We start from the raw sequence: 13,833 nt of genomic DNA on the forward strand, positions 1-13,833 counted from the left end.
CCATGTCATGGGACCAGCATGAAAAGTTATGGATTTCCCCATGCAAGATGCTGTTGAAGATTAATTTCAAGAAAACACTAAGTGCATTCTTGGGATTGGAGCTTGGATATGTAAAAGCTGAATGAAAAGAATATACAATTAAGAATAATTCGATTTTTTACCTCTGAATTTGATATCAGCACTCACTGAAAATTAATTAACACTTGGATGTAACTAGAAATTTCAATTTTTGAATTTAATCAGAATTTCAATAGGGAAAAGTGATCTGAATACATATGAAAATTTGTGAAAATTGAAACAGAAAGTACACACTAATGAAAATTGAAAATTAAATGTTGATGTGAATGAAGGCATTTTGTGACCTCAGACTGCCATATTTGCGTGTCTAGTTTTGCTTTATATATACCAAGCAACTTTTCACAGGAGGCAGTTGCATCTCACTAGCTCAAAAAGGAATTATCAATGCAACTTGCAAAAAAAGTGACTTGCTGTACATTGGGAATACAGCACTCTAGACACTTAAAACAATGGGATAGCATCAACTGGCAGAGAATTCAGTACTTCTTCAAAATACAATACCTAGGTCTATATGGAATAGTTACATAATTTTATGCAGTTGATTGTTATTTAATGCTGCAAGCTGCTGTATGGTTTTTAGTATGTAAAAGAGGGAGATGTAAAATATGTGTTTGGCTTTTTAAAAACATAATTTTGATACTGACAAGCAATTTTGGCTGAATAATATGAGGTGTAGGTGCCCACGTTAACTTTTTATACTGTTATAATTAGTTTGTTCTCTTACATTTGTTATAGTCACTTTCCTTAAGGACCGCAAATGCTGCACCACCCATTTCAAGTGGAATTCAGTAACATCAGTTTCACTTTTTCTTCACTGAATAAACATCAAATTTGGGCCTTATTACTCTGATTTATGTCTCTTGATCTTTCAAATACATGAGGGCTGCTGGCAGATCCATCTACACAGGACCTATAGAAGACCAGCAGCTCTCAAGAACAGGTAATGCAAGTGCAGAGGGATAAGCTAGTTGAAATAGCATCAGACTTTCATGTCTAGACAACTGAAGATCATGATATTCTAACCAAAAATGGTTTCCATTCCTGTTGCCTTTGTCCTTTGTCACTATCTAATGAACAAAAGTGGGAAAAAAATGTCTACTGTTTTCTGCAATTATAATAATCTTCTCATTTTTCTTCAGGTGCTGTTTTCATCTTGGGCCTCATAAAAATAACGTTCAGTTGTAAAGAAGGAAAAAAGATGATCTTTGAAAAACATATGATCATTTAATAACAACTCAAGCTTTGGACTACCATAAGGGAAAGGCAATAGATTGGAATGATTCATCATACCAAATTTGTTCAGTAATGATTTAACTTCTGTTGTGCCTCAAGAGAAAAATCTGAGACTGTATTTATCCTGAATTTTAAGTCAAACAGAAGTAAATTAATTTTTAATATAAAATTAGTATTGCTCTGTCTGATGAGGCACTCCTAGAAATCCACTGCATTAAATATTTTCAATCTGACTTTCTCTAAAATACTCCTGGGAATGTGTACAGAGTATCCCTTATTCATGCAGAAATTAAGTAGAAAATAAGCAGCAAGAACTTCAGCATAATAATTTGTGCAGAAAGAGAGTCAGCAGCCCTTGAAAGCAATCCTGACACTTTTTCTTTCTGATGGGCAACATTTCGGTCCCCACCCTATAGTGGGGTTTTGCTATTTACGCGGGGGTCTCCCCTTCTTCTATGTGAAAAAATGTCAAAAAAAGACTTTCAGGTATCAACAGGGAAATCCAGTGCTTGGGGAAAGAAAAGTCAGGCTCCTCGCTGATGCACTATTGCTGTTTTTGCTGGGCTCGGGAGGCCCTTCTGAACTGCTTGCATCCACCTTTCTGCTCTATCAGTCACTCTTAGCACTCTAGTGCCGCTAATGAAACAAAGGTAGTTTTAATGCTGCTTAGCAGTACTCACATGTTCAGAAAAGGCAACAATGGGGCCTGGCCAGTGCTGCAGGGTGGGATGGGCTGTCTGAGGTGGCTTCTGTCAAAGCCTGTCCTGGCTCCTGCTCAACTGGCTCCAGAAGTCTCCACCTGACATCATCTTCCTCAGTCATGGGTCCACAGTATTCATTTTAGACATAACCTTAACAATCTGCTTCCTCCTTTTTGTGTTTGTATTTTTCCTCATTACTTCCCAGCTGAAGTTTGGCCGTGTTCACCCACAAGCTATGATTAGATTTTTCCCTGGCCATCATAACTGTTGGTACAGAAGGAGATACTGTTTGTCATGCAGCTATAACCCTGGTTGGTTTTATCTGAGCAGAGGACAAACAGGCTACCCAGTACTTGCATGGTGCTGAGAAAGCCAGTTGTACCACAGCAAAACCTAGCCAGGTTAAGGCAAGTCTGGGCATATACCAGGACCCTGCATCAGGGACAGTTTTCTGACACATGAAAATGATACTGGTTTTGTTTTCTTGATCACATACCTTATACAATCCATTCCTTGTATGAAACCTTTAAAATAACACTGCTGATGTGTCCTAGTAGGAGTGCTGCTGCATGTCAGCTGTGGTTGCACTGCAGAGCCTGGGAGCCAGGTTAAGCAGCAATATCAGAGTGTTCAGGCATGCTCCAAAGGCTGCATCAAATATTCCTGCATGAAAGATAAAGTTGACCTAAAGTAGTAGACTAGTCCTAAAGAAGATGGATACTGGTGGCAGGTGCAGGAAATTCTCTCCATCTTTTTCAAGAAAGTTTCAATAAAAGAAGAAAGGCACTGAGTCTCTTAATGTCCAGTAGGCAGCCAAAGCATTCTAGTCGTATTCTAGCTCTTTATTTTCCCTTTCTAGTACCTCATGTCACTTCTTTTCCATGCACAGTACTCTATTTTTAATGCAGTACTTCCATGGTTTGGCAAGAGATCTGAGAAAAGCAGGAATAGCATGTTAAAAATGAGATTACACATTGGCAGGGCAGAATCCTCTAGCAGCAGTGACAGTGTGTCTTGCTATGGCAGCTTTTTAAGAGCACTAGTAGAAAGGGATTGTCATCAAGGATGATCTCAGGATTTGCAGATTTTCTGAATAGCAGTTACCATAATTATAAGTTTAACTACAGATCTTGCAGCATTGCTAGCATCACTGTGTTAGCATGTTATTATTCTGACTAATCTTTCCTTTCAATTGCAACAGATCTCAGGGGCCCAGCTGTGAGAGGCCACTATGCAAAGCGTGAATAGACTTGCAAAATGAAATGCCTTGTGCGCTGAGGCATTAAATACTGAGGTGCTTAAAAATTGAGGCATGGCAGTAGAAGTTCCTTTTTAGGAAACATTTCTTTACCAATACACTCTAATCAGGAAAACAAATTGTTAAAATTTACAGAAAAAGCAAGTATTTTTAAAATAAATAGAAATTTGTAACATCATAAGGCAAGAATAATATTTTAGAAGCTTATTTGTACATACTTGCCTATTAAAATGCACACATACTTACCTGCCCTTCTGCAAATATTTATTGGAGCAATTTTTCTCCTTGTTTTCTCTTGTCAATAGTGCTCTAAGAGTTTATTTCAAAATCTTAATGCACCCATTATTTCCTCTGTAATGCATGAATAAAGCAGATTTTCCAAACTCTAAATGAAATTACAGTCTACTACAATATGTTGGACAGTGCCAAATGCATATAGCAAATTAGATAATCCATCCCCTTGAGCCCGAAATACTTTGATCCCTTTGAAAATATTACTTAGAAACACAGGAAAGGCTGTATAGTTTGGTGTAAACTGAAAAAATGTAAAATGTAAAATTTGTAAACTGTAAAATCAAAATATCTATGTTATGTGTAATTAATAATATGGAAGTTCCTAGTGTCTTAAACCAAGCCTCTTTTCAAAAGTATTTTTCACCAATTTTTGGCTCCCTTTGCCCCCACTTTCAGTAGTTTTATGCTCCAAGGATCTATAAAAGAGATACTCCTGTTTACATATGAAGAGAAAAAGATTTTTATGAATATCAAACAAGCATAATTTATGCAGAAAGTCTATTTAAAACTCTGTTTAGCACTTTTTCTTGCATTAGTAATATGAGAACACCATTAAAATGAATTTTCCAAAAGTGTTGGACCCCAATTCTCTTAACTCATTCCCATAGTTACTTAGTTTTCATTGCCCAAGGACTGCTAATATATTAGTATTAACAATATCTTCTTTATTACCTTGCATAGAGATACTTACATGTTCTCTTGTGTGAATATATTTCCATTTATTTATACACACATGTATTTGCAAACTCATTTAATGAAATCCAGGTCCCTGCAAAATAAATTTAAAAAATCCTAATGACTTCAGCAAGAATCAGAATGTTGTTCTTTGGTTCCTGTACTTTATCATCAGTCCTTTTAGCCTCAGAACAGCAGAACAGCCTATTATAGGTGTACAGACAGCATTTACAGGCTTTGCATCTTCTTGCTTACCACCATGCTCAAGTTTGGCCTTACTGGTTGAACTGATTTTTGTGCTGTTGCACAGGCGTCATGGAGACACATGAAAACAACTTCAAGCAAATATGAAACTCAGTCAAAATTTAATTCTCAACCAATATCAATGGCCAAAACTAATAAATGAAGGGGGTAACGACAATAACACTCCAACAACATTTAACAGTTTCCAGGTGCACTGTTGCCTGTCAGAGATATCATTATTATATGGATGGGAATGATGCCCCCAAGTGCACACCCACTCATGCACAGTCACTGGGCAGCCTCTCACTCAGCATTAGCCAGAAAATCAATTTGCCTCACCCAAAGGGTCCTGGAATTGCTAAAAGATATCCATAAAAAAAAATAGTCACCCACATGTGAGTGAGGGGAGAGAACTTAGTCCTGTGAAGTCTCCTTGGATATCATCCCAGTTCCCAATGGAGGTGTCCCATCACTAACTCACTGCTTCAAAAAACACCAGACATGGTTTCTGTCAGGACCTCACTTTTAACCTGGTGGGTTGGTGCTCATGGTCACTCATGATCATGGTCCAGAGATGTCTGCCATTGACTGGGAACGCTTTCTATTGTCCAAGGGTTCCTGCCCTTCTCATTCCCACAGCTGGGGGTGAAGTGTGGCGGGGTCATGGATGTACCTGTCACAGCTGTACTATAGTGCTGTAGAAAGGGCACAGAAAATTTGTTCTGGCCACTTATCATCCGGGGAAGTGAGTACTCCTGCCATAATACATTATCTGCTATGTAGTCTTCATTGGGTTTATTTACAGAAATAATTTTTAAATTTTTGTCACTTCTTTACATTTTTCATGTTCTGTAGATGCATGTGAAAGAAGCTTTTTACCTTTTTAGGCCAGACAAACAATTGCTAACAAGATTCTAGAATGATTTAGGAAGCTACACTAACAGATTATGTTATAGAACTGCTCCATATTTAAAAGAATTCAGGGCTGTCAGTACATTTTATTACCATAAGATATCTTATCCTATCCTATCTTATGCCTTATCAGAATGTTGGTCTTGCCAATTATCCTATTACCCATAATTTCAGATGCATTACTGAGCTATTTGACTTCCTATCGTTTAAATCTTTTATCAAAAATGATTAAAACAAGAAAGAATCAAAGTACATGAAGCAGTAATGGTCACTTCAGACTAGTATGTGGAAACCTTGGCATATTTTAAGGATGGATTTAAAAAACACCTCATACAAGTTTGGTGATACAGAACGATTCCCATAATGCATGATTCATGACTCACAGGAAGTGCACGCAGCCTATGCTGCCCTGAGTTATGCCTCTATTACCTCTTGCCTGTTTACTGGTGCAAGCTGGAACACAGCTTATCTCTGTGGCTATTCTAGTCCTGAATCTGGATCTTCAGCTTCCCAAGCTTAGAAGATTTCTGTACTAATTTTATAAGGAAATCAGAACATCATTATTAATAAATTAATTACACTCTAATTGTGATTATAATTATGTACCAAATAGTCAGCTCATTTTAATTGGTCATTACTTTTATTTGTAATCAAAGCAGTTTCTCTGAGACATTTGCTTCAGGTTGTGTGCAAGATAAGAAAAAGATAAATTTTTCTCTCTCTCCTTATTTTTTTTTTTTTTTTTTTTAGTTCCCTACTTGTGCCAAGCATTTTTTTTCTTGGCTAAGCAAAATTTTTTTTCAGAATAGTCACTGTATTACTCATTGACTTATTTATTTTGAAACATACAGACAATGGAATAAACAGAGAGCAAAGAGGAATGTTTTCTGTTAAGTAATGAATTATTCAAGCAGTTAAAGACAGAAACAATGACTTCATTGAAGCTGCAGCTCTCTAAGGCAACACTATGAAAAAAAAACTGTACTGAGACAGAGTCATCCTTTAAGTTAAGAATTAGAGCAGGTGCAGACTCCGTTGTCTGAGGGCTGTCACTGCCAGCTGAATGGACTGTGTCTCAGCTTTGACTGGCATGAGTAGGCAAAACTATTCATTGGCATCCTAGAAAAGGGCAATGGTGAAATGAGTTAATCCACATATCACAAAGCCCGAGAGCTGGATTTGGTTCTGCTGTTACAACCATGGGCAAAGGAATGACAAAGCTGGAATGTGGAATCATTTCTAAAACACTCACATGAAACACTGTCCACAGTGAAGAACATGCAAAAAGAGAATCCACACAGTCTTTAAGATACTATTCATTGTACTTATTTGAAGCTAGATCCAGGATGATGTTGATATTAGAGGCATAACTGTATGTCGATAGTTTTTCTTTCCTACTAGTTATTTTCAGTAGGAGAAACATGTGCCTATCAGTCCTTTTAATACTTTTTTGCAAAATACTTTGCTTCACCAAGAAAAGTACCCCCTAACAGCCAACAGATTCTCTGACAGACATGTAACTTTCATGTTGACAATTGCTCTAAACTCTCTTGTGTTGTGAGTATTCTAATAGCCAGGCTATTGCCTCAAATAGCTTGCCCAGTTTCCAAAAAGATACAGTTGGCTCTTGACTTCAGCTGAGGGTGTGAACAGAGACTCCTTCTTCAACAGAAATGCACTCAAAATTCTGGGTATCGTATAGCAAGATCAGCAGTATTTAAGCTACCTTTTATAGACATCCCATTAGTTATTGTAGTCTAGCCCAGTTGTGAATCCTGGTCTGGACTGATTTACTGAGGTTGTTTACATTATCTACGTAGGGAATTTAAGTTAGTGTAAATCAGATGCACAATGCCGAGAGCTAACTCTTTCACATAGAGTGAATCAATGATAAGAAGTCCCAAAGCTATCTTGTCTTCTTTACCATATTTCAAAGAAGCCTGGCTCTTGCTGTTGACAATGTACAAGAAGTCTAACTTAGGGACACAATTAAGTGATAAGTGATAAGTGCTTTAGCATTTTCCATTCAATACAGGAAAATTAAGTATTTGGTTTAGACTCTGTTTTGTTTCAGGAGCACAGAAGTGAATGATGAGCATCACAACTGACCTAACTCTGTATGGAGTTTGATGCTAAACATTGACTCTCATCTTGCTACTACTTTTGACTCCCAATGCTTTAACAATAAGAAAATTAAGCCACAGTATCCTTCCCAAGATATCCTAACCTCACCCACACCTCACGCAGGTCTTTATCTATTTTTAGAACATAGCTATACATTCTTAATACTTATACCCTGGAGTTATCCCAGATGTTTGCTTCAGTACATAAACTTCAGTTTGTACAGAATTCAATAGCTAGGGTACCCTGTAAATGCAACTTGTATAAACACTGAATTGATACTAAACTGGAATACTGCTTCCTGTCAACTGCTGAACTGATTTAATGATACTTGTCGCGTACAGGCTAATAAAAGTGAAATGGTTGTGCCCTACACATTGAACTATTGATTTTAGTACCCACTATATTTGCTTATGGTGTCATAGCTAAGGCTTTTTAGTGTTCACCTAGTATGACTACAGTCATCTGCAAATACTGGCAAAATATCTTCTTGGAACCTAAATCTCTTCTTTCCAAAATGCAGAAAAGTTGAAATTCTTTGGAGATTTAATTACTATTAGTAGCTGCATTAAATATACTTTTATGTTACTCTTGTGGTTGAAAGCAGTCCTAAAGCTGTTAGAGAACTCTCCAATGAGACAGGGCTGAATAGACTTTTTGCCAGATATTTATATAGAGATTACACTCTCCCCTGCACTATGATGGTCCCAGCATTTCCTGAGAGTCCCACAGAGCAATAAATACCTAGAATAAACATATATCAGCAAGTTCCATGTTTTTCCAACAATCGTTAAAGTGTCTAAGCAGCGCACCTGAAATCTCACTGAACAAGACTGCATTTGGTGATTATCCTGTCATCTCTGTGCTCCAAAATTTCTAACATTCTCTAGCTCAAGGTAGGATGAAGAGCTCTGTGTTTGGGTGACTTGCACTGGGTCTGGTACAGATGGAGTTAATTTGTTTCCCAGCAGTCAGGATGGTGCTGCACTTTGCATTTGTGACTAAACCAGCGTTGATAATACGTTTTGGCTATTGCTGAACAGCACTTCCCTATTGTGAAGTCCTTTCTGTATTCCAACTCTCTCCCCAGTGAGTGTTTTGGGGGAGATGGGTGGGGACACAAACAGGAAAGCTAATTTGAGATCACCAAGGGACATCCTATGCTATATAATATCATGCTCAGCAATAAAAAGCTGTGGAGGATTTTGGGTTTTTTTTTTGATGGGGGATGAGGGGAGGTTGTCATTGCTCAAAGACTGGCTGGAAGTGTTAAGTGCTTTGCTTTTGTTTTTGTGGAGGGTTTTGAGGTATGGTTTTTTTGTTTGTTTGTTTGGGCTTTCTCTGTTGTTGCTGTTTGTTTGGGGTTTTTTGTTTCATTTTGTTTGTCTTTCCTTTGCTTAGTAAGTATTTGTATCTCAGGCTACAAGTTTTCTTGTTTTGGTCTGCCTATTCTCTCCTCCAACCCACTGGAGTATGGGGGTAAGTGAGTGACCAACTGTGTGGTGCTTAGCTGTAGGTTAACTCACAGCAACTCTAGATAATTAGCTGGTTATGAGACCAGCTGGAGATTCAGAAATCAGTACAGCTCCCTAAAGGCAGTAAAAGAGGACTGCACTAGAAAAAAGTATGTGGGGAATGTTTTTGACATTTTTCTGTAGCTTCCTTATGGGAAGTAGAAAGTGTTCCATTGATTAGGACATTTAAAACCAGACTGCCTTAACAAAAAAAAATATGATTGCGGTGTCAGTTTGACAATATGATTTTATATTTCGCTTTCTGTGACAGTTCTGATTCTGGAGTTCTACTGCTGTCATTGACAGCCGTGGCAACATGATGGGAAAGGAGACAGCAGTACCATGCTATTGGAGCTGTGAAGCAGAGAAACTGTTGCTGCTTGAGTTGATTATAGCTGGGAAAAGAAAAACAAAACCTTGTCACAATAAAAATACTCTGACAACCAGAAACAAACCATCTTTCTAGTCCCCTTGGGCCAATCAGTTACACTGCTCGTGACTACAACACATTGACCATCTTGCAAGGAACAGCGCTGTCAAATAGAGTGTTTTGGACACAGCAGTTTTGCTATCTTTGTTCTCCTTTTTAACTGCCTCTGAAATTTCATTTGCATGCTACATCTTTTTTTCTGTTTTAAACTGTGTCGGTCTTCATGATGATTGAGGTCTTCACTTTACATTATATTGGATTATATTTGCAATACATTTCAGAATCCTTCAAAATGAGAAATGTTACAGTAGAACTATTGTTTATCCCAGTTTTAATGGCTTTACTATTATTGAAAAAAAGTGAAACCAAACCATAATCCGGATGTTTTATTGGCAAAAAAAAGTAACTTTAAAAAAAAAATCAAGCACCTGTTTCATATTTGAGTTTTCTGTCATGCCATTTAATGAATTTCACTGGTTATAATTCAGTTATTTCTAATTAATTTTTAATGCTTTTGTTTTATTTTTTTAAAAAAACTTCTTCTGTAATATGTTATTTTCCAAGATTCTTGTATTTCATGTGCTTTGTTTCAAACCTCATTGTTTTCCTGGAAGCACCAGTAGCTACTCTATAGAATCTAAGGAGAAAAAACTCAAACAACTAAACAGACCAAAACATCAAAATCCAAAGAAGCAAACAAGAAAAAACCCAGACCTGCTCTGAGAAAACTCAACACCTCAGCATATGCATATGCAACAATTATCTATCTTTCTCACTGTCATTCTATCACAAATTCTGTTGCAGTTAGAATACCAAATATATTCTTGAATAAGAACATTTTCCACATCCCACTAGAATATGTAGGGTTATTGTTCTAAGACATTTTCCCCCTCATCGATAGACAATAGGGTGTTTTGTTTAGATTTATCTGTTCTCTGACTTTTTTTTTTTTGGTGTTTGTAAATTGTTGTCCTCAGTATTAGCTGCTGACTCTATCAAATGTATTCTTCTACCTGACCAATGTGTCTTTTTCCCTGCTTCATATCCAATATAATAAGGTTGCCTGCAAAGAGTAATTTAAAATATTTGAAAACATCTACCAAATCTGTGTTGTTCCAACCTATAGGAAATGATGGAGGCTGTAACAGGGCAGCAAACTCCCATAACAGGGCAGCAACAGGTCTCATGCTCCAGAATAATATTCAACAGAAAAGCAAACTTAGCTAAAATTATCTCACGACTATAATTTTCAACATATAATAGTTAAATCTAATTGAGACCTCTAATCTGAGAATATGGAGTCAATATTAAACAAAATATATGTTTTTAAAAAACAGGAAGAGAAAGTATTCTGTTAAAATTTAATTTGAAATCTGTGCAGATTTCAATGCTCAGATGTTGGTCTATGAACATGGCTATGGTCTCAGGACCATCCTGACACAGGTAACAAAATTCTCAGGAATTCTCTGGCATTTATCTTGTTTACTCCCTGTTAAGGACTTCACAGTTAAACATTCAATTCGAATTACAGATTTCTCTTGTACTTGTTATACATGTTAATTGTGAAAATTAGAAAAATTAGGTATAAAGAGTTCAGTAAGTATAAATTTTACACTAAAGGTAGGAGTGAAGGAAAAGCCTCAAGAACCAGATTAAAGGCTTGAATGTTGGAGCAACTGGTTAGAATCAGTTTCATCTCCATTGCACATTTTGTGGCTTGAAGGAGTGATACAGTTAGAACTGAGAAAGTGGTCACAGCATATGAGAAAGACCAGGGAGTGTTCTGGGATTTTATAGTGTGAAAGTGATGCAAGAAATGGGATTTCAAAGCATTACTAAGAATGAAATAATGAGATCTGGGAAGGCTTAGGGAAAGAAAAGCAGAAAGCAAAAAATAACCACAAGAGTGTGAAGTGAATGACAGCGTAACTAGTTAGATGTATAAGATGATAGGAAAGTGTCAAAGATTATGATTTTGGAAGAAAGAGTCAAAAGAAAAGAACAGACTAGCAGCAGGATTTCCTGAGGATGTGTCATAGACAGAGAAACAGGATACTGGGCAGACTAGAGAGTGAGAGTTAAGGAAATAAAATAGCAAGTAGCTGGCACAGAAAAATCTAAAATTTAGGGTAAAATGATAAAAAATAATTCAGTCAACACCATGAGAGAAAGTGAATGGGAAGAAGATCCACAGAAAGTATAATGAAAACAATAATCATCGAAACAGGACATAAATGACTTAATAGAATGCAAAGTAGAGAAGCTGTCCAGATAAAGTGGATTGCAAAAGTTAAAGAAAGATCAAGAGTGCCTGTGGAAAAGAGACTCCTAGAGTTTAAAACAAATAATCAGCAATACTTGTAGCGGCAGTGTCATTGATCAATCTGTTTCACACTGGAGTGGATAGTATGGAAAATCAAAGACAGTGAAAAAAGACATCTCCAAAACATAACATGTCCAGTAAGAAAGAATATATACAGCTAAAACATTTACTGACTCAGCTGATGAAAAAATCAATGCAGCAGGTGGTCATTTCAGGATGAGAAGTCGAGACTCATCTGACTTTACTGCCTGTATTTACTAAGAAGTAGTCACTTGAGTATACATAGGAAAAAATACGAAGTCTCACCAGTAGGTTTTTTTCTGCCTGTGTGTTGCAGCCACAATGGCAATATTATTGACAGATGTCCCCAAAACATTTTAGGAGCAGTGTATTAAGAAGTCTTTTTAAAAGCAGGCAACATGTGGACATAAAAATCAAAGGTAATTGAAATAAACCATGTATCTAGAGTGAGCTAGATTTGACCCAGCCTGCCAAAGTGAAATACAATGAGCTGCAGTGCTATGCAAGTTGAAAAGCTAGTTAAAAGTCAGCTCTGATGCTTAAGAAAAACCTAAAGGAGAAAAAGCATGAGGGGGAAAAAAGACAAGTTCAAAACAGTTTAAAGTTTCAAAGAAAACAAGAAAATCATGGAGTATCAGAACATCTCCTACACCCAGTTAGTCAAGGGAAAGGAAAAGCAAATAAACTGGTTAGAAAACTGGTCTACATGGATAAGGTATACTTAGTTTTAAGTATGTATTAAGTATAAATGAAGTTAAAACCCAGTTCACAGTAATATATTTGGTTAGGTCACCTAAAAAATAGGGGTGTCCATGGTGGATATCAGTTCTTTATCTCTGAATTGTTACACATTTTGCACATGATGTAGCAATATGAGTGGTGAAAACACAGGAAAACCACTCCTTTGTCATGGAAGGTGATACATTCCGATGTGGCATAATCCTTCTGCTTATTATCTGATATGACTTTCTCTTGCCTCAATAGACAACTTGTGCTTTGCAGAAGGCTTTGCACACACTCTAGGCATGGACCAGGTAAATCTAGCTTCTGTGTTTCTATTCTCAGTCAACTGTTGTCAGGCTTTGAAAGAGAATATGATAGAGGATGATAATCTACTGAAATCTGTGCCAAAAGTGGTCTAGGTATACAGTGGATCAGAACTGAGGGACTGCTTTCTACTTTCATAATGCTTGTGCTGTGTAGCCTTTGGGAATTTTTATTTTTTTATCTTTTATTTAATCATAATTCATTTTCTACATATTCTGTTTTGTGTATTTATTCTACAAAGAGCTTGGGGCAGGGACTCTCTTTTATTCCATGTTTGTACAGATCTTAATAAAATGGGTTCCCAATACCTGAGTTTCTGGGTGTTAATTTGTCATTAGTAACCAGTACAAGAACTTCTGATAACATTCTGACATTGTAAAATGTGAATATCAATTCTGATTCAATACAAGTCTCAGACCTTAACTCTGATTCACTGTGGATGTTTTTCTGCCATTTCAGCCAATCCTCACTTATAAATAAGTATCTCAGTTAGAAATAGATGCAAAATAAATGCCTTTATTCTTATTAGCTTTTTTTCCTTCTATCCTGAAGGAACATTAAGGAAAAAATAATAAAAATTCACATGTATAGATAATAGGAGCTTTTATTATGTTACCATGGTTATCTGTTCAATTTGCAAACTCTTAAATGAAATAATTTGTGTGGGTTTTTTCCACTCTTTCCATGATAATATCTGTAAGAAAAAAACATGGTCACCCCCCAAACCAGCTTGCAAAACAGAGCTTTATATGTCTGTTTCACTAGCCTAATGGCTGATTATAAGAAACTAGGTCTCTGCTTATAAACTCACTATACATAAGATATTTATAGCTATATAGTTCAGAAAAGCCATATATTCATGGTTATAATACAAAACAACATATGTTTTGCCTTGGAGTTTATGCTCTTTCACCATGCTGGGGGGAATGATAATTATTGGGGTTCATTCTTGTGACCAGTGAATTGTGGGATTGAACTGGTTT

The sequence above is a fragment of the Melospiza melodia genome, chromosome 1 (genome assembly GCF_035770615.1).
Source record: "Melospiza melodia melodia isolate bMelMel2 chromosome 1, bMelMel2.pri, whole genome shotgun sequence".
In the NCBI taxonomy this organism is placed as follows: domain Eukaryota; kingdom Metazoa; phylum Chordata; class Aves; order Passeriformes; family Passerellidae; genus Melospiza; species Melospiza melodia.